The sequence below is a fragment of the Cuculus canorus genome, chromosome 1 (assembly GCF_017976375.1).
Source record: "Cuculus canorus isolate bCucCan1 chromosome 1, bCucCan1.pri, whole genome shotgun sequence".
Classification (NCBI taxonomy): domain Eukaryota; kingdom Metazoa; phylum Chordata; class Aves; order Cuculiformes; family Cuculidae; genus Cuculus; species Cuculus canorus.
The window spans coordinates 131,056,720-131,078,181 of NC_071401.1; the positions used below are offsets into that span (position 1 = coordinate 131,056,720).

At 38.5% G+C, this 21,462-nt stretch overlaps 1 protein-coding gene and 1 long non-coding RNA gene across 3 annotated transcripts in view; one reads left to right on the top strand and one right to left on the bottom strand.

Annotated features, from left to right (window-relative positions):
* LOC128850970 (uncharacterized) overlaps positions 1 to 21,462 on the top strand; it is a 75,461-nt gene that overhangs the window by 31,911 nt on the left and 22,088 nt on the right. The gene's annotated exons all lie outside the window — the stretch shown is intronic.
* Positions 1 to 21,462, bottom strand: part of NTF3 (neurotrophin 3) — a 56,538-nt gene that overhangs the window by 20,929 nt on the left and 14,147 nt on the right. The window lies entirely within an intron of this gene.

Below are 21,462 nucleotides of genomic sequence, written 5' to 3' on the forward strand. Positions count from 1 at the left end.
GGTTGGAAATTTCCTTATGCAGTTCCCTGTCATTTTCTTTCTTGAAAACTTTCATGCTCCTTGTTTCAGTTACTCTTTAGGGTAACATGTACCATATGTGACATAGCCCTGGTATGAAATAGTTTAGACTAAATTCTCCTTTCATCCCTATGATCTAACTTAAGGTCTTACTGCTGTGGAGGAGTGATCTGGATCAGTTTGATCAGATGCTCCTACTTTACAAATGTCATTTAACTCACCACAACATTTTCCCCTTTCCATAACAATAAGCCCAACCAAATCTTTCTTTGTAAGTTTGCTATTATAAACTCTCTTAAATTCTATATCTAATTAACAGTGCACTCTGACTCAGTTCATCATTACAGTGCTTGCTTTCATTCAAGTAAAATTTTAAAGTAATGCAACACAGAAGCTCATTATCTTCTATTTTCTTGGTTGCTGTTCTCTGGAGTAGATGCCAAAGAGATTTTTTTTTATTTTGGTAGCAGTGGCTTCCCAAGTATTTTTCTATGTTTTGCATACAACATGAATTTCTTCTTAGGAAAATGCTCTCTTTGACTTTTTACTCAGAATAAATTGAATTTAGCATTGTCACAAGCACTATTTCCTTTACACCTACCTATCAGACTTCTCTGTAAAAAGTGTATACACTTAAAAATTGTCCAGACTGTCCAGTTCACTAACTAAAAAATCCTCACTGTGGACTTTTGATGTCCCCTGTGCCTCATATCTCTGTCTGCCTAGTTTAGAAAACTCCATTGCAGCTGATGCAATTTAACTTCTGCAAACCAAGCATGAGTGACAAAAGCAGGGCCCCCTCTCTGATTCTCTTCCGTCATTATTTACATTTAAAAATGTTCAGAACTTTAATCCTAATGCAATGTGTTGTCAGTGGGTTAATCTTCTTGCTATCAGTTTAGCTTATGATTGTTCTATAGGTGGAAAAAAGATCAACCCCCCCCCACTTTTAAAATGAATCGCACAGAAAAGCTGCATCAGTTCAGCTATGAATTTTGACCAAGGCTATCTCAAGTATGCACTGTTTTGTAGAAGGATCAGTCAGGGACGACATTGTTTCTTCTTGCCATTGACACAACCACTTGGGCAGAAGACTCTCTGAATTTCTTGTGGCATAAATGGATTTTTACTTTTTTAGTCTACTTTGTTTGTGAAAGCAGCTATATCTACACAAAGCACGATCGTGCCTGTGGTGACTGTTGCCTACAAGAAATACTAGGCTGATAGAGTAAGTCTGTCAAATATACAGCTTTAGGCCCAGGACAGATCTACATTAGGGTTTTTCCTGCATAGTTCTTTTGCTTTTAAAATAAAAGTCTCTGTAAAACAAGTTTTACCTGTACAGCCTTGACACAGATTTGCTCCTGCAAAGTCGTTTTGTTGTATAGCATATGCTTGGGAAAGGACATGGCTCTGCTGGTAGCTAAACCCCTTTTCTTGTCATGTGCTGTCATCCCATTAGAGAGCTTTGTTGGCAGAGGCAGCTGGCAGAATCATGGCTCTAGACAACCCCTTCTGTTCTCCTCAACTTCATAAAACTTGTGATTTGGTATCTTAAGAGTATTTACTTTCATAACATTCCCATGGATTTGAACTATGCTCCATTTTTCCCTGTTTTGCAGGTGAAAAACTCTGACAAAGAGACAGGTTGACATGTCTGAGGCCCACAGGAGACTTGTGGTATCATAGAGAGTTGGCCTGAAATGAGGCAGTGTAAGCAGTAGTCAGGGCAGCTTCTGGGTTTGAACTGGAGGAAATATTTCACATTGAAGCTCTCGATGACTAAAATCAATTGGCAGTAGTACACTTCCTTGAGTAGTACCAGTCATGAGGTTTGTTTTACTGTAGCTTAGTATTTTGTGATTGTATTCTTTGGTCTCCTAAAAAGTCAAACTGCAACTGAAACTCCAGCTCCAGTTCAGATATTCTTAAACTTTTATGCTGTGTGGGTTGTCTGGTACTGAAGTCTACAAGTTTCTCTTTTTTGGTGGGAATTGCCTCAGTGGGAGCACTCCCATCTTTTCTCTCTGGCCACCTGTTTCCATGACCTTTGTAAAAGCCAAACACTTTAAGGTACTCTCTCAACAATGGTCAAGCTCAAAACTCATTGGGAGGGACTTATGAACAGACACACAGACTGTATCACTACACAAGTCTCACGTATTACAGAGATTGCCAGAAATAGGGTCAGGTGGGCTATGTATTGCTGAGACATAGAGAAACACTTCTGGGTTTTGCCTCATTATCATTTTTGTAACCTCTGGGTCTCTGCAGCATACAACTCTTATTTCATTCTCTGTGCCACGGTCCCAGTTTTCCTGGCAACTATTCCACCAGCAGTCCTGAGCAATGGTAGAAAATGTTCCTCTCTACCATCTCCGCAGAGTGGCTTCCAGAAGCAAGGACAAGAGATAAAAACCATAGGCCTCTCTTCCCATGTTGCTAAGCGGGTACTTTCTGACTCCAAAAAAGTTCCTGAAAACCAGATGGACAATGCTTTGAATGCAGCAAATGAAAGAAATTAGCAGCAAACAACTGAGGTTTATACCTCTATTCTTGTTCTTGAGCTGATATATCTTCACTTAGAGCTGTGCAAACCTGAGATGTTGTCATTGAAGGTGTACAGAAGAAATTGGTGTTAGGATCTTAGTTACTTGTACTAGAATTTTTCTGGTAGTGAGAGAGCAGCAGTCTAACATCCCCTCAAACATGATTTCAGATGCACCACTTCTATAGTGTTCAGGAATAATGCATTTGAGTGGAAATTGGCTCTGTGGCACAAATAAGGATTAAGAAGCCAAAATTTGTGTCTGCATCTCAGTTTTGAACTCAGCATACTGTGGTACGGAGAGCCTCTGCTTTGATTTAGCATGCTCATTGCAGCTTGAATGGTGTAACAATAAAAAACTTGCTTTTTGGGTATTTCTGCTCTATATCATTATCTTGATTTGTATCTATGGCACATTTGATTCAAAGTCTTTCATGAAGGACTGAGAAATCCTCTTTTCACGCTCAGCAGAAATGTCTACTGCAGTGCTAACTTTTCTGTGTAGACTACAGGACCCTATCAGCATGTTTAAGCCCACAAAAATATCTTACTTCACAGATCAGTCTTCTTTAGAGAGGAGAAAAGAAAAAGAGTAAAACACACATTTAAAATAAAAGAAAATTTCAAAAAAACCAGGAAATTAAAGTGCAGTCACATGCTCTGCTTATTAGTAGAGAGTGCAGGAACCTCTATTGAGTAGAATTGAATATATAGAGAAGGAAACAAGATTAAACACACAAAACAAATAAACAAAACAAGTAGTAACTTCTTCTTAAAACTAAGTCTTGGGATTAGAAAAGGTCAAAAATGCTTTAAATCACTGGATTATATTTCAGTTACAAAGATTAAATGAAATGAAATTTGAAGTGTTATTTAAAACTGAGGAGAGGAATGCCAAAATCTGAGGGAGTCTCGAAGAGTTAAAAGTCATGAAGTTAACAAGAAAAAACCACAAGTCTGTGTCAAAAAGTTTACAAGTTGACCATCTGAAAATATTTTGGGTTCAACAGATCAGAACAGCTTGCTTGACTTGAACTTCAGAAGAAATAAACAAACAAAAATATGTTTAGAAACACAAATTATTTAATTGCTTGAAGTGAACATGCATTCCATCCTCAGTTTGAATTTAATTGATTGGACTTCTCTGATTGAAAACATTGTCAGGAATTTGGGAAGACTGGGATGCACGGTGTAGTTGTTACAAAGTGAGAATCTTGTCTGATTGCTAGATATTAAAAAGTCGATGACCTGAAGGATAATATCATTACAACAGAATCATAACAACAAAAAATATTACCCAAATGATGAAAGGGAAAAGTATTTAAAAATCCTGAGAGTCCTTTTTGTTAAATTATACTGGCATCTGAATTTTGCCTAGATGGACAGATCACTGTAGTATAGCATCATTGATTAGTGTCATTACTCAGGTTTGCATCACTGCGAGGATCTGGTACTTAAGTGAAAATGTTCCCATGCTTTGTGAAACAATATCATTCAGTCAAAATAAAACAATAAGCCTTGATTGTCAGACGTGTCATGCAGGAACTGTTTTATGGTTTGATGCCAGTGCACTTTTTCACCAGCTCTGAGATTGACAAATTTGTTTTTTCACGAGATATTAAAGAAATTCTCCTCTCCTCCCTCCTATCTGTCTTTGCCCTTCTCCCAGCTGTCATCACGGTTTACAGTTTGAGTAAGAAAAATATATATTTACAAGTACATCTTACGGCTGTGTTTGCTGGTATAGACTGCCTGAGGGCATGCCTGTGAATTGAACACCCAGCTACGTACATAAATATACCCTCTTCTCCTGTCAGCCTTTCCCCTTCACTGGCTTGTTTTCTTAAGCCACGTGTTAAATCTCTTCTGTCGTATTCTGAGCTCTGTATGATGAAGGCTGACATCTTACTTAATAACTGTATGTGAGCTCTCTCAGATCTTGAGTTGCTAAGCATGAGGCTCCTATCACTCCTGACCAAAGAAGACCCAAACTCCTGTCTTTATCAAACACTGCTGTGGTGCCTTTCCTGTTCTGTGAACCTACATGCTGGATTAACTGAGGTCATGAAATAAGGCAAATGTCATGTGCCTGCATTGCAGCTGAGTACTTCACCTCATGGGGTTGCGTGCGAAAGCAGCCTTACGAGATTTTATTTTCAGCTGCAGCCCAGTGCTATGGCTCTTCTCCTGACTGGACATGTGCCCATCGGACAATCCCAGAGCTTCTTGGTTGTCTGCCAGCCCCAGATGCCAGAAGCATGTCCCCACTTCCTCTCCGCTTCCATGATGAAGTCTTCAGGGTCTCATTTACTGCAACTCAGAAAAGTTGCATCTTACACAGTCTTGGGGCAGTGAGGCCAGATACTGCTGAAGGTCTCCAGATGTTATTGCTATAGCAATAATAATTAAAAAATCTACCCTTAATAACTGAATAATGTAAAATAGAATTTAAATCTGGCGTTTCATGGAGTTTTAGAAAAACCGTTGCAAAGAAAGATCTACAGTCTTATCAGAATTGGTCTTCAACATCACGCAGACTGTATTTGTGGTGATCCAAATGCTCATGAGTTCAATTACTACTGAGGCCAACTGAAAGTTGACAGTTCTCAGAAATGTTGCAGAATTTCTTCTTAGTGTTCAACTACTCAGAAACAAGTGTCCAGTGGTTAAGGTTCCTAACCTGTGTTCAGTTCCTAACTCCCCTGGGAGCTGCCTTTATAAATTTGGTAAAGACATTAAGGACTTGTTTACTCTGGTAAAATTAACTTCATTTTTTTTACTGTAGCATCACTGATGAATATGTAGCTGCCACAATGTTGTGCCAGTAAAAGCAAAACATATTAATTTTGCTGAAGTTGATTCATATTAGCACAAATGAAGTTTTTGTTTGTTTGTTTGACCTTCATTGCAGTTTTGACCTTGAGTAGCTAGAGTGAATTTAGTGGTTCTGAAGTAAAGGAAGAAAGTAGCTTTCTAAAGCTACTTTCAGATCACGTATTTGGGCTTGTGGTGTAAGTCATAATACTGGCTTTGCTAATAAAAGTTGTCCAGATGCTACCTTTTGATGATAGAACCTTATTTGGTTTTACATAAGGCCATGTAGAACCAATTTCAGCTAAATCAAAATGTGACCATCTGAATTTGTAATGCATTTACATGACCATGTGTCATCACTAAAAACAATGGAGTTTTGACTCCTTTTTGTTACAAATGAGAAAATGTTTGTGAATATCAGTGAAGTTTTCCTGTGGATCTGCGCCTCCTACATGTAGTGAAACCTTGCAATGATAACTTGGCCAAAATGTGAGATCGAGAAAGAATATGTTCAGTTTCTTTCAGTGAGTCATCAGCATCATGGGTAGGATTTTCAAACTTGTCTAAAGCTTACTCTTTCAGCTGTCAGAAGTATTTTGGTGCCTTTGCAGATCTCAGAACAGACTACCAAAGAGCTCTGTAACACTCTGGGAAGTGACAGTAACTTTAGAGCCCTCGTCCTTTGATAGCATTTGAAAAATGGCTCAACATTTTTAAATAGTATAGAAATTCAAGGAGTATTAATTAGATAAGTGTTCTGCCTCCACACTCTGCATCTACCATCTGGACAAGTTCTGCTACTGTGTTGTCTGAAAAAGACGCAACTTTCCTGGAATGCAGAATTGATAAAAACTAGAATCCAGTTTGATATTCCCTACACAGATAAACCATGTCACTATAAGATTTAGCACATGAAGTCTGTGCAAAACAGCCTTCACTGTAGACTGTCCTTGTTCCCCTTTCACATGAGATACATGACATAATCAGACTGTCATTCTGTGTATTTCTTAATATTTTATGCTTTTTTTTGCATTGTTGTTTGGTTTATAACCTGGTAACCAGAAACATGAACCACAAAATGCATACATTTTATGCAAAAAGATTTTCAATTAATAAGCATCGATGCATGTTGTTATATTCTCTTAGCTATTTTGAGGCTTCTAAACAAATAGCTGTAAATACTGTATGCAGCACGTTTCAGGACCAATCCTGCTCCAAAAAAAGTCAGTGGGAGCCTGTCTTCTTTTGCTGAGATGGAATTGGACTGATAAAGCTGTGAGAATCACTGAGAAACCTTTGGGAATACTTACTCAAATTACTTACTGAGTCAGGACGAAAATACCTGGTCTTTCTGGTATTTCTTAATCCTTCGTATTTTCAGTAATCCTGTATGTCAAGATACTGGAGAGCAGGGTTTATCCTCTAAATTCGCTGTACCCAAAGCTATACGAAACAGTGGGAGCAGCCATCTCTTTACATCATTCATCTAAGTACTGTGTCGAAGAGATGTTAGTTCTGGCAGTTGAAAATTGAGGTCTCTCATGGTTCCTCTGCCCTTTTGGTCTCTAATACTCTCAGACATGACTGCATCCAAGATGACATAGATCACCAGTTTGTGAAGAAGTTAACCATCCAGTGTGAGTTGTCTCCCGCTTACCATATTCACCCAAAATCTTAGGCTCAACTCTAACTTCTGGTACTTTAAAATACACTCTCACTAGCTCACATCATTTCTATGTTAAAAGCCTGGGAAGCCTGGGAATGTATCTGCCTCTAAAACCTTGATGATCTGTAGGCATATGTTACAGTTTAGCCCCGTACAGGCTAATTTCAGCAGCTAAAACCGTGCAGTGGGACCCTCAATTCCTTTCTCCTCACCCCCAAGGAAAGGGGAGAGGAAAATGAGAGGAAAAAGACTTGTGAGTTGGAAACTAAAACTACAGCTTTAACGAAATAATAATAATAATTATAGTCATAACAATGATGAAAATAATTCAATAGTAATAAAATACATACAAATATATGAGATTTCACTCCCATCCTCGATGACTGTAAGTCACCACAAATGCTGCAGAGCACGCATGAGTGAATGGGTCCCTGGCTAGGAGAGAGCTGAGCTCAGGAACTGGATTGAGGAACATATGGATCTGGGATCAGGAGCAATCAGACAGATGAGATCCTCACTGGACATCAGGCATTGCAGAAGAGGGATGAGAGCTTTGCGATCTCTGATTTTATACTGAGTATGAAATATCTGGGGTGGAATATTCTGTTGGTCAGTTTAGGGTCACCTGTTCTGTCTGCCCCTCCTTGCATAGCTTTTTTGCATACCAATGCCCCATGTTATCATTTCTGGAGAGGAACACTGTCTCAAAAAGATGCAGTAGCTTTCACAGAATGAAGTTACTGAGAGCAACTGAGCTAGACTCAGAAACTGTTCTTACTTTAACTGATACCACCGCAGTATAAGAACACAATCTTGATGTCTTTGCCTTTCCTCTTTAAAGTACCACTTTTTTTTTTTCCTCCAGAGTTAAGATACTCAGACTGTAACTTTTTTCCCCAGGAGTCACCTGTTAAAATGGCAACTTTATGACTGTCTGTCAATCCAACTGGGGCTTGACCACTGCAATGTCTGACTGGAGTCTGACCCACTTCACACCCTTAAATCACGCAGCAGGGACTTCTGAAACAACAAATCAGTCTCATTTGCTTGAAAGCCATTAGATGTGACTAAACCATCACAGCAGTACAAGAGACAGTGTGGCACAGCATGAAAAAATACTGCTTTATGTTTGAACCATCTGGAAAACAAGGACTTCAGCAGATACAAATGAATATTTTCTTTAAAAAGAAACAGAAGTCACTCCAAACAGTTATCTTTCAAAATAGTGCCCTGAGTAAGAATAGACAGCCACTGTGTCTTGCAAAGCTCAAAGAAAATAAGAAGTGCTAAGTTAAAATGAAGCTAATTGAAGATGGGTACTGAAGAGACTCAGTACAAACAAAACAAAACGAGATGTAATTCTGCCATAAATAGATCATGCTAATTACCTGTGTATAATATTTTAGTCTTAACAATAAAGGACATTCATCCAAATGCAAGCAGTCATAACAACTAGCAACATTTTCATTAAAAACAGACTAAGCCTTGTCTTCATGTCAAACCCATTATGCTGCAAAAGTGTAATTAAATTAATTTCAGCAACTCTATACCTCTTCTTTTTTTTTTTTTTTTTTAACTGGATCTATTTAGTAAGTCAGCAGTCAGCATGATTGCAATTGTTTCATGTTTTAAAACTCAAAGCCTAAATACTACAGGATAAAATCTTTCCTGGAATCAATTCCTCAGTTTTAACTTTTACATATAAATTTAGTTTTCCAGGATTTACTCTGTGTTAACAGGTTTTTACTGTCGCTGTTACATGATGTATGGAAGAAGAGATTATTCTCTTAACAGAGAGAGTCTGAGCGTTTCCAAATTTCACATGCAGCTTCGTCTTTATGCTATACTCAGAAAGAAGGGAGATTAAACAGATTTAGTTGCCTTAACTCCTGTGCTTTCACAAGGGAGTACAAATGTCCCTTGTGATTTCTCAAGGTTTGTATTATCAACAATGATTACTAATCTTCTGTTTAACTCTTCATGAGAAGTAATTGTAAGAGGGTAGGTCAAATATCTGAGTGATCCTGTTCTCGTATACTGGCTCTGGGATTGTACAGAGTTTGCACCTATTAAATGATTCCATCTTACAACCGAAGGCTGCATTGAAGACCACAACTCAAGTGACTGCATAAGTTTCTCTTAAATTGGCAAATCTTCACATTTCTCATCCAGTATGGGTATTTTTTCTTTTTTTTTTTTACTTTGCCTTCATTTGAATCCAGTTGGCACAGAGATCCAAGAGGTTACAGGCATCAAGTTTCACCCTAGAGATCATAATAGCCATAAAGCACGTGTTTAATGAAGTGACTCCCACCTCAACAGAATGAGACTGCTTTTACTATATTATTATGTTAATCAACAATTAAGTTGGCATTTGCCAGCCATAACCACAGATGTCTTCGTTAAAGTGTAGGAGAAACAACACTAACGTCAAATACCACAGTGTGGGAACACTTGGCATACACCTCAAGCATAAGCAAATTGTGCATTTGGCCATGATCCTGGAAGATACTGTGATTAAAGTGACATAAATATATAATTAGGAGAACCTGTACATCGACAAGAGTTGCACTCACTTTATTGTAAAAGTAATGGGGTTATCACAGCATTTTTTATTGTTCTCCACCGCTTCTGTGATGGAGGTATTTGAGACAAATACATATCTGACTTAAATTTTAAGAAGGCTTCTGAGAGGCCCTCCTTTAGCTTTGAACTCTACACATACAATAAACAGAGCCTCCATAGCAATGCTGTTAAGCAATGAACCACCTTTAAATCACAGTTCAGTAGTAGTGTTCATATTTGGCTAGTGTAAGTCTTGCTCAGTTCCAGTACAGTAAGTTCAATAGGCTTGGAGCTGAACTGCAGTACAGCCATTAATCAAAAACCCTATAAAATTGTGTTCCAGGAATTTATAAATACATAATACAAATATGAGCTGTGGGATTTTTTTCTGTAAACACTCCATCTCAACAATGGTTCATGTCTCCCCAAGCACCGTAACTTCACCAGATAGTGTAGCTTGTTCTACCTCTGATTTCTATCTATCTGCCTCAACAGTGTTGTCTTGCTTTTTATGTCTGCTTTTCAGTTCACAGTCATTGTGAAGGGGCGAGAGGAAGAAAACTGTCACCACCACAAAGGCCTAGATAGCTTTCTCCATGGGACAAGCAGGGCATGACCCCATAGGTCTGTGATCAACTGCTTGCATTATGTCTGTAATAAGGTGGACAGGACAGTATCTCTTCTACCCACGTCAGCTGCCTGTCCTTGAAACTCGAGAAATATGACTCCGAAGTCCACCAAAGTCCTTAGGAATCCCTCCACTAATTTCATTTGTATTGGTCTATAGGGTCTTATTGTTTTCTTTTTAGGAGTGAGTCGAACATGAGCCAGCAGTGTGCCCAGGTGGCCAAGAAGGCCAACGGCATCTTGGCTTGTATCAGAAATGGGGTCACCAGCAGGTCCAGGGAGGTTATTCTCCCTCTGTACTCAGCACTGGTGAGACCGCACCTTGAGTACTGTGTTCAGTTCTGGACCCCTCACCACAAGAAGGATGTTGAGGCTCTGGAGTGTGTCCAGAGAAGAGCAACGAAGCTGGTGAGGGGGCTGGAGAACAAGTCTTATGGGGAGCGGCTGAGAGAGCTGGGGTTGTTTAGTCTGGAGAAGAGGAGGCTGAGGGGAGACCTTATTACTCTCTACAACTACCTGAAAGGAGGTTGTGGAGGGGAGGGAGCTGGCCTCTTCTCCCAAGTGACAGGGGACAGGACTAGAGGGAATGGCCTGAAGCTCCATCAGGGGAGGTTCAGGTTGGATATCAGAAAAAAATTCTTCACAGTAAGAGTCATTAGGCACTGGAACAGGCTGCCCAGGGAGGTGGTCGAGTCGCCTTCCCTGGAGGTGTTTAAGGAACGGGTGGATGAAGTGCTTAGGGACATGGTTTAGGGAGTGTTAGGAATGGTTGGACTCGATGATCCAATGGGTCCTTTCCAACCTTGTGATTCTGTGATTCTGTGATTCTGTGAAAATATTGATTACTTTTTCTCTGCTTTGCTTCCTCTGAAGGAATGTTATCTCTGTTTATGCTTTCCTTTTATATGAAAACTCCTTTTCCTTTCCTTCACTGATATTCCGCATTAAACCCAATTTTTAGCTGGACAGTGTTTCCATTGTTTCCATCTCTTACTGAGACCACTTGACCTATCTTCTGAAATGTTGCTCAGTGGTTATTTTAGAGGAGGCTGTAAATGGAGATCACTTTCTTTGCCTTTCTGGAGCAACCTCCAATGGAATTTCCAAGTGAGTTTGTTTGCTTTCGTGTGCTCTGCAACACTCTTTTGTCTTGTCTTGGACCAGACTACACTGTGATGGTGTAAGCATATCTCGGTCTCTGACTTGAACAGTCTTTTAAAGTAGAGAGACTTCAGTTTTCTTGTAGGTGTTTGGGGTTTTATATTTTGCCTTTAGTTTGGCTTGAAAGCACATCTCAGTAATTCATAAAGCACTAAAGATATTCATTTAGTCTAAGTAAATGAAAGTAATGTTTAATTTTTTCATTTCTAAGTGGTGATGCAGAACATAGTACTGAATATGCAGTTTACAAGGCTCCCACCACTAGAATTTGGACTCCATTTTAAACTTATAAATCATATGCTAAGTATAGTGCTTGTTTGCGTCTCTTAAATATTTCCTTCTCATTTGTTCTTATCAACATCCAGTAATGATATATACATATGTCATGCAATACAGTAAATATGCAGAAGTTCCAAGGAAAAGTTCAGTGCCATATCTCTGCTGATTAATGTGTAAATATTTGAAAATAGTATAAAATCTAAAACAGTGATAACCTTTAGCATGGCCCATAAGAATGAACACAGCTGATAAATGTGCTCCTACTGAAAGCACCACAGCAAAACTTACGTGCCACCCAGCCTCCATTTCAAGGACTCTAGACAACTGTGTTTCCTAGCCCTGTTCAGTCCCGTGTGTATATCACTCAGTCTGGGATGCAGGAAATTGCATTTTCATCTTTATTCTACCTCCGTCTGTAAGCTAAACCTAGCCTTGATGGATGGAGCAGCAAACCCACTGAGTACATGTTTCTCTTGCTACTGTGCACCGCAGTCATTTCAACTCTGTGCCTGTCTTTCACTGTATAGATGAGGAACCTTACCTACATGATGCATCTATGAGAAGTAGCTGGTGAAGCTTTGCACAGTGCTGTTGGTACTAACGCTACCAAAGCATTATAAAGTGGAGAAGAACATCAAGTGTACATCCGAGGATGAAGCTGCAATTTGCAATTGAGAATAAGAGATCATAAAATGCAGGAAAAATACATTAATGACCTGCCCAGCAAACTTGTGTTCTTTCCAGCCAAATCCTGTTACTAACACTACATGTCTACAGACTAAGAACTGTACTTATATCTGTGTTTCTGAGCAGCTGCTTCATGAGGAAAAAAAAAAAAGACATGAGCCAAGAAAACATGACAATCAGCGTAGACATTACCAGAAGCCTCTCAATACAGGAGACCATTTGCCTTGTAGCAGTCACAGGGAGCTAAGGGGTTTACTCATGTGCTCACCCACTGGTGTCTATTTCCATTTGTTGTGTCCATATGAATTTGTATTGCCTCCAATAAGGCACACTGCTCTAGAATGTTGTAGGTCTTTGATAAACTAAGATGAAATTTGCATGGATGTTTCAGGCTTCTCAAATGGCTCTTAAGACATTCAGAAGAGTGAATTTGTCCCTGCAACTAGCATCCTGTTATCTAATCATCTTGCTTTATGGTTTGATTGCATATGTTAGCATTGACAAGGTATTTTACATGATAGAAGTAATTTTTCATGTTTTCCAGATCATGCCATGCAGGTTTTCCCCACTGATGATGAGCTCAAATAGCAGAACAGGTTTTAAACTTACATGGTGGTGAAGTAAGATCAGTACGGCTTGACCAAAGGATCAGGCAGGCACAGAATGTCCTGCTAACAGCTATGGATGCTACAGGACAGCAAGAGTCTGTACAGTTTTCAGCACTGGAGATCACTGAGAACAGGATAGATATATTTATTTACAGTGAAGAGCAAGAGAATAGTGATCTCATCATGTCCATTTATGAATCTGCATGATTTTGTTGACTGGATCTTTTTCTTTTTGAGAACTCTAGGGCTTATGCAAGAGGACAGAGAAGTGCGTCTCATGTGTAGGGATACATTTGCAAATTAATGGTTAATAGATGAAAGACCTCGCATAGACATGCTGTGATGCATTATTTCAAGTTATGCATAAATGTCTATTTCTTGTCTTTGTAAACTCACTGAGAAGCAAAATATAACAGATCGTAAAAAACCTAAAACCTTAAGAACAAAACCAGCCAGTGTAAGTTTGCTGAATTTCCTAAACTATAGGAAATGGAAACAACATATTAGACTGCATTAGGCTACAAGGTATGCACTGATCTGCTGTGCTCATTATGTAATATTTACCTGTGGGCATGTGTTTGTCAGGACAAGGCTACTGAGACTGTAAAGGAATGCCCACATATTGCCCTTGTAGGTCTTAGCCTTAGGGAAAAGATATTTAAAAGGCAGGGAAGGATATGTCCATGGTATATAGCCCTAAGAGGACACTGTAATTCAGTGGGCTCTGGCAAGGCCTAGGAGAAATAAGTCAGCATTCACATATGTATGCATCATTGTGTAAGAAAAGACTCATACCAATTCTGTAACCATGTTGTGTTTGCTAGCCTGACAGAATAGATTTAGCTCCAAATCTGTCTGTCTTACTAAAACAGTTATTAAGATCAGGTAAAAAAAATATGAAATGATGGTTTCAGAGCTTCCATGGATAATTGTGTGCAACCATGTAGAATTGCAATTATAAAAAATGCCCTCTGTTTACATAACACCTCAGTAGATCTGCTGAATTCTCTGCAACTTCTATATGTAGAGCAGCATGAAATGCAAATGCTGCCTGTCTTGCTAAATAGCCACTAACAAGCATACTGTAAAAGCCTGGGTGTGAAGGAAGATACTGGAAAAAAAGTCATACCCTGTGTTTATAAGGAAGAACGTATAAACTTGTATATTTTCATGAGATATGGTTAAGTGGTTATGTGGTTAAGAACAACAAAAGTCAAGTAGGAATCCCAAATACATTTTCACAATTAATAGCAAACCGAAGTCATCTCTCAGGAAAGGTAAAACTGGAATAAGCAGTAAACACTTTTTAACAATAGTCATGATTAACAATACCAACCGTAAGTACAACATCTTTTAGAAAACTATCTAGCCCTCTCATATAAGTCTAGCACATAGCAGGTGTTGAGAATGTAAATGCAATTTCCCAGCTAGGCAGACATCCAATATTTATGAGCCAAGTCTGTGGAAATAAAAACTGCCGATAGGGACAGAATGATTTAGCAGAAAATCGAGTGTATTCCACTTCAAGAAAAATTGTCATTCACCTTGTGTCAAATCATACTCGTAAGGCAGCTGAATGTATTTTCTAGTGCTGAAGCTATTATACAAGATACTAACACAAAGACGTGAGTATCCTCACAGTTAGAGTTGATCACAGCTACTTAGTGATCTGGTGGAGCCAAGCGACGCATGGATAAGAAAAAGACGACAAAATTCTTCAAATACATAAAAGGGAAATCAGTTTACTGACTTGCAGCAGCATCACATCTAATACTTCCTACGTGGTGTTTTGTATCTGGATTAAATGTAGTTGAGTACTGAATTTATATTCTGATTTGACAATGTCTTAATTTTGTCACATATGTTTTGAAATTTCTACCATGTTGGCCGGAAATTTTTCATCAGCAACAGCTGCTGCTCTGAAATTTTTGGGACATGGAAATCTGACCCTTGAACTTTTGGACTGAAGTCAGAACCAGAATTGCATAATTAGAATGGCTCTGGAGAACCAGGTCTTGAATATACCTCCTGCCCAACCAAAATCTGAAGACACTTGGATCTGCTCTGCATCTATAATAATTGATAATTGCCAGACAGAGGGATCTGTGCCTGTCAACACTCCTAATTCAAAAGTCAACTCCCAAATTTTCTTGAGAATTTCCTGTCTCCTTCTGATAAGGCTCCTGTCTCATTTTGGCAGACTATATATGTTGAACTGCCAAACTATGCATAACAAGTAATTTTTCATGGGTATTTGAACAATTTTGGATACTACTGGCACCAGCACACATGGTCCAGATGTCACTGGATCAGTGCAGAACATTAAGGTGTGGAGAACTGAATGAATGTGTCCAAAAAAAGGAATGCTTCAAATAAATTTCCTTTCTGTTGTCTGTCTTAAACTCACTGCGTTAGAAGACTAGAAAGAAGTCCAGGCTTAGGCTAAGCTCTCAGAATAATAAAAGATAAGTGTGATCAATGTGATGGAAGTGTCCATAGCTGACTTTCTGTAAGAGGTGAGCTACAGCCTTTGAGAACTGGTTTTAAGTATATTACCACACCCCTGCCTCACTTCAGTGTATTTCTTATTAATGCTGGCACACCAAATAGCCTCAACTAAGTGGCTGCTTGTTTTGAGCTGGAAGTCATTATTGGACAGTTTGCTGTAAGTACTTGATCAGAGTCATGGCAAGGTGCTTTGGAGCCCTTTTTGGCCACCCTTCATCATTTCTTCCCCTCCCCTCCCTGGTTTCTTTGTGTTCCTTTCAGCTGCTGCCAAGCAAAGATTCCTGCATCCCTACAGATCTGCAGGCTTTCTTGCATAGAAGGCCAACAGCTCTGGTATGTATCCCTTTTGGTTCCTCTTTCCAGTGAGGGCCCTGCTCACCCTCTCCTTTGCTTTGGCTGTATACATACTGCTCAAATGTCAGGCTGTGCTACTAGATTAATCTCTCACTCATAGAATGGTTTTATCGCATCCTCTCCAGCAGACACTCCACTTTCAAGAAATTCCCTTGCAGATACTAACTTTTACCAATTTGCAACAAGTACTCTGGGCTTAAAGTCCGAAATTCCTTTAAAAGTAAATGCACTTGAAGGAATGGAAATGGAAATCAAAACAAAACAGAGTACTGAACACAGACAAAATGATTTTGAGAGACATTTTTTTCTGATAGAATAGAATAGAATAGAATAGAATAGAATAGAATAGAGTAGAGTAGAGTAGAGTAGAATAGAATAGAAAGATTTCTATTCTCTTTGACTGTAGCTGTTAATTTTATTATTTTTAATTTAAAAAAATAGAGGTATCACCTATAACCTGGCATTTTTTGTATCTAAAAATCAAGAAGGATCATATCATGAGTCCCCAGACATTATATTCATGGAGTTTCAGAGATGGAGGCCAAAGAGAGCTTTACAACTGATACATGAAATATAAACTCTGTTCCAGCTGAAATAACTCAAAAATTTTCTGTTCATTTTAATGAATTGGTTTATACCCCAAGAGCTGAGTGTGAAACAAATTAATCAAAAAGTATAAAGAATAGAAATCAACCTACCATAAAGAGTAAAATAAGAATGAATGAATGAATGAATGAATGAAGACTGTGCTAGGTTTTAGCAATGCGTTACTAATAAGAGCCAATTGAAGAATACTAAAACAAGCAGTACCTAGGTTCTAGCAATGCATTACTAATTACAGCTCATGCAATCTTCCTTAAAGCATTCATTCAAAGTGGTTTGGATGTGAATACATTTGTGTGGGTGTAACACTGGCAGACCACTGCATGACAAATTTCCACCCCAAAATATTCGTAATGCAAGAGTTCAACATGAAAACATGTATCCCAGTGAGTTGATCTCCAGTAAAACTTAGGAGATTTAAAGTAGATTTCAAAACATATGAACAGGCTGATCCAATTCTTTTTAAAGAATCCGAGGTTTCTTTTGTGGTGAATATGAACTGTCTATCAATCCATATCTTCAACCCATGCCTTGGAAGACTTTCACCTAGTTATGTGGGATACTTAGCTGGTATTTGTTTGACAGATAAAGTCCTATGACAAGATCTCACACTACAATATGATACAGTGTACTGTCTCTCAGGTACTATCTTTTTCTTTGAGGTGCATATGATTAAGAAAAAATGCATATCCATGCCCTATGAGAAGGGCTGCAATTTTCAGCTGCACACACTTCTACAATCATGTGACAAAAGGAACTAACCAACTTAAAGTTGAGTTCTGGTGCAAGTTCTTACTTGTGGGGGAAAGAGCTTGAAAACTTTGATCCTAGTTTTCTCCAATGGCACGGTTATGAACTCTTAGGGACTCTCGATCCCTCTGAAACAGCTGTACTGATCAGGACAGGTCAGACAAGTACATTTCTTTTCCCATACCAGGACCCAGAGAAATACTCAGCACCACCATAAACCTTTGAATTCACTGGGTTTACAGAGACAGTAAATAAGACAACTGCATAAACTGAGCTGTCACCACTGAAGCTCTTGGTCTAGGCTGTGAACGAGGGCTTCTAGTACTGTGGTGTACAATAAATAAAATGAAACAGGAGTGCAGATTCATCTTGCTTGTGAACTAGAGGGCAAAACTACTTTTCAACTAATTTGGGTCAAGTAACCCCTATAAAACAAAAAAGAATTAAGACTTGACTGCTTTTGCAGAATTTCACAACACAGAGAATCCGGACTAACCCCAAGTTGCTCCTAAATATTTGCCAAGAATTACGTATGATCAGGATATAAGCATAAAAATATTTAGTGGAGTAGAAATATTCTTTAGCAATGTAGGTGTTACTTTACCCTGAACTCTCCTGTGCACTCCCACTATGCCTTGTTAGCCTGCTTTATTAAGCAAAAAATTTTGCATGATCACATCACCTGTTAACCCTTCACAGTAATTTCTAATTTTGCAAGTTTATTTTCATCAAATCTCCTAACTGTGCAAAATTCTCAAAACAACAAAGTTACTACAAGTTTTGCAATAACTGGTGGAAGATCACAGTGAGGTTAGTGACTGTCTCACTCATAAACAGCAAAGGTCTGCAAGTTCAGTAGCTTTTAGGCTGTACCTTAGCATAGGCAGTGCTTTTCTATGGCTACAGTACATGCTGACTCCTGCCAAGACAGTAGCCAGAGAACACGGAAAAGAGATAAAACACTGTAGGTGTTTGCAGGACAGGGAGGTGAGAGCAGGAGGAAGCTGGAGTGTTGCAGAGTAAAGGGGAAGGAAGCTCAGGGAAAGAGTACTGGCACAGGACAAAAGTTGGTAAGAAACTAGGCTTCATTCATGGTGCTGCCAGCAAACAACTTATTGTGGTTTAGTTTTTGTTACTTGGAAAAGAATTTATAACAAATTAAACTGACACTCTTATACCAGAAGCTGACACAATTTTGATTGTGAATTAATTATTCTAATTCTGTAGTGAAGACATAGTAATTAAACTAAATTTGAATGAATTATGACATCCAGGAGGGAACACAACAGGGGTCAGAGTTACTAAAAGCCTTTAATGAAATGGGAAGAAAACAGTTAAATTATCATCTGATGAAGTCTGCATCTTCTGTTTTGAAAGCTGTTGAATAACATCAAGGTCGTGTTTTCAGAATACAGATTTAAATTTAATTTAGTTCAGGACAGCTGGAAGTATCAAGCCTGTGCTCCCGAGAGACATGCTCCCCCTATAATTAATTAGAATAATTTTGCAAAACACGATTCTTTATTCTTATCGGTGAGATATAGTCTAAGGTTTGCAGCTTGCTTTCTTAATTGCATTGAGACACTGAGCTTACAACTGAGCAGGCCTCTTTCCCTTCTAGCATTCCTAGATGGAATATGAAATTAGGGACGCAAATGAAATGTGGAAATGGTGAAGAAGCAAACTAAGATGGAAGTAGGAACTGTGTCTGCTAAAAATAAAATGATTGCAACCCTCCATAAAAATTGGTTCTGCCAAGAAATGAAGGAATTTAGATTTTAAGTGAAAGCGACTTCTAAGGGTTGAAATTTGCAGACATTTGCTTGTGAAATGGCATCAGTGATTCCACAGATAGTTAAATCTCTCAGAATGAAGCTCATTTTCTTGGAAAGCACAGAAGACCCCTAAGCTAGGGGAGGGAGGAAGCAGTTAGAGCAGCACAAACAATGAGAGAAACACTAATTTAGACCCGTCACTGCTGTTCTTGCCACCACATTGTCTCCACATGTTCTAAATATGCTGAGATATCGCAGTGTTTATATAGCTGATGCCAGTATCATCTACAGCACCTTTCAATGCTAAAGCAACAAAAGGTAGGAATTTTCCATCTCCTCTGTTTTCTGCTCCCCATTATCAAAAAAAAAAGAACACAAAATGTGTCATTCACAGGAGATGAATTTGAGAAGCTCATTGACTCTCCTCCACTAGAGCAAAGTCATTGTTTGCAACAATGCAACCATGCAGCCATCCATTTTCTCTGCCTCTAAATGGTTTCAAAAAATCTGATTTTAACAATTAAGATCTAGTTTCAACTTCTGTGTTTCTGAGAGGGGGAAGCAGAACTGACTTTCCCTTTAACTCTTTTTTTCTGTCTGAGTTCTGTCTAACCATCATCAAGGCACAGTGCATTGCAACAGGAGCAAAAATGAGGAGAAGAAGAATATAGGTAGAATATCAAGAGCAGAAAGAAGATGATGACTGAGAAAATAGAGGTCTTCAAATAGAAAAATCAAGGAGAATCAAGGAGAAGAGATTCAAATGAGAATTTGTCTCCTCACAAAGATAAGGAACATTATTGAAAAAGAACATGAGCAACAGTAGCTATGTCTTTTACGTCTTTATATCTGGAGGCTGTGTCTTTATGTCTATATTTGCTTAATACCATGGAATTAGGAGAGGAAGGTCAAGGCAGTTACTAGACTGAGAAAAAGAATGAACAAGATTTCAAAAGGTGTCAGCATCGTATTAAAAAGAAAAAAAGGGGATAAATTTTTTTACACAATGTATTTGAGACTTTTTCAACCTAATAAGCAATTTCAGGGGAGCTTGCCCAACCCTATCTGATCAGGTGGTGATGGGATACAAGGGTTCCAAATTGAGGAAAAAAAAGTTAAAGACTCCTGATATAATTTTAAGGAAAAAAAAGAAAAAGCTATGAAAAATTGCCAGGCTGCACAACAGAAACAAAGTAAATTGCATGCTTTGGAGGGAAAGCAAGAGAGGACCACAGCTGACTGGGTTACCAAACCACAAACCCATAAGAACACGAAGACATAGGAAAAATTGAAGACTACAAATAAAAAATGACAAAAGACAGTCAGAGCCAATTTGGAAAAGAAGCATAAAAGACTGCTTTATGCATGGAAAAAAAGTACCAGCTTATGCAGCTCCAGCTTTTAGAAAGAGTTGGTTTGCAAGTAAGAAGCATAACTGATCCTCAAAAGATGGCAAAATAGAACTGAGGGTATTAACCAAGAAACAAGCATGTATGCATGCTGCATTGTCAAAGAGAAGAAGTAGTACTTGTTAGAACTGTTGAAATGCTTTTTACATATATTAGCTCAATCATTACCTTGAATCCAAATAAAAACCTTCTGACTAATACATTTTGCTTTAGTGCCTAAGTTAAAGTAATAATTCAAATATTGGGAAAACATCAACAAATTTTATGGTATTATGTGAGCATACTTTAGTCCAAAGCTGATCCTAAATTTAGGTTAAGAGATACTATATATATTGTTTATTTAGAGAAGTAGGTGCACATAAGTGGAAAATCTGAGAAAGAATATTTGCAATTTGCATCAAAGGGGTGTAGGAAGGTAGAAACCTAAAGAAAAAAAAGCTTTAAAGAACGGAATTGACACCAACAATGATGCTGATTTCCCAGAACTTAGCCCCATGGACCAAGGCTGACTCAGGTTATTTATTTATGTATTCTGGGGGAAAATAAATATTTTTTTTCAGTCTGCATTACCAGTCTCAACAGTATGGAGTAGGTATAATATTTGCTCAAATGTTGTTCAGTGGAATGTTTAAAGCAAGAATACCTGCTTATGTAATTCTAAGATTAAATGTTAAAGCATTATGAATTCTCCTAACTGTAATGCTTAAAAAAAAAAAAAAAAAAAAAAAAAAAAGAAACAAATATAAAATCTACTCAGATAAGGAACAGCAGGACATCTTCAGTATTGTTTCAGAGCAGCCTTGCAGGGGAGGGGATCCTGTGCTTCTGCTCTGCTCTTGTGAGACCCTACTGGAATAATGTGTCAAGTCCTGGAATCCCCAACATAAGAAGAATGTGGAACTATTGGAATGGGTCCAGAGGAGGGCTACGAAGATGATCAGAGGGCTGGAGCACCTCTGCTATGAGGACAGGCTGAGAGAGTTGGGGTTGTTCAGCCTGGAGAAGAGAAGGATCCAAGAAGACTTAATAGTGATCTTCCAGTACCTAAAGGGTGCATAAAAGAAAGCTGGGGAGGGACTGTTTATAAAGG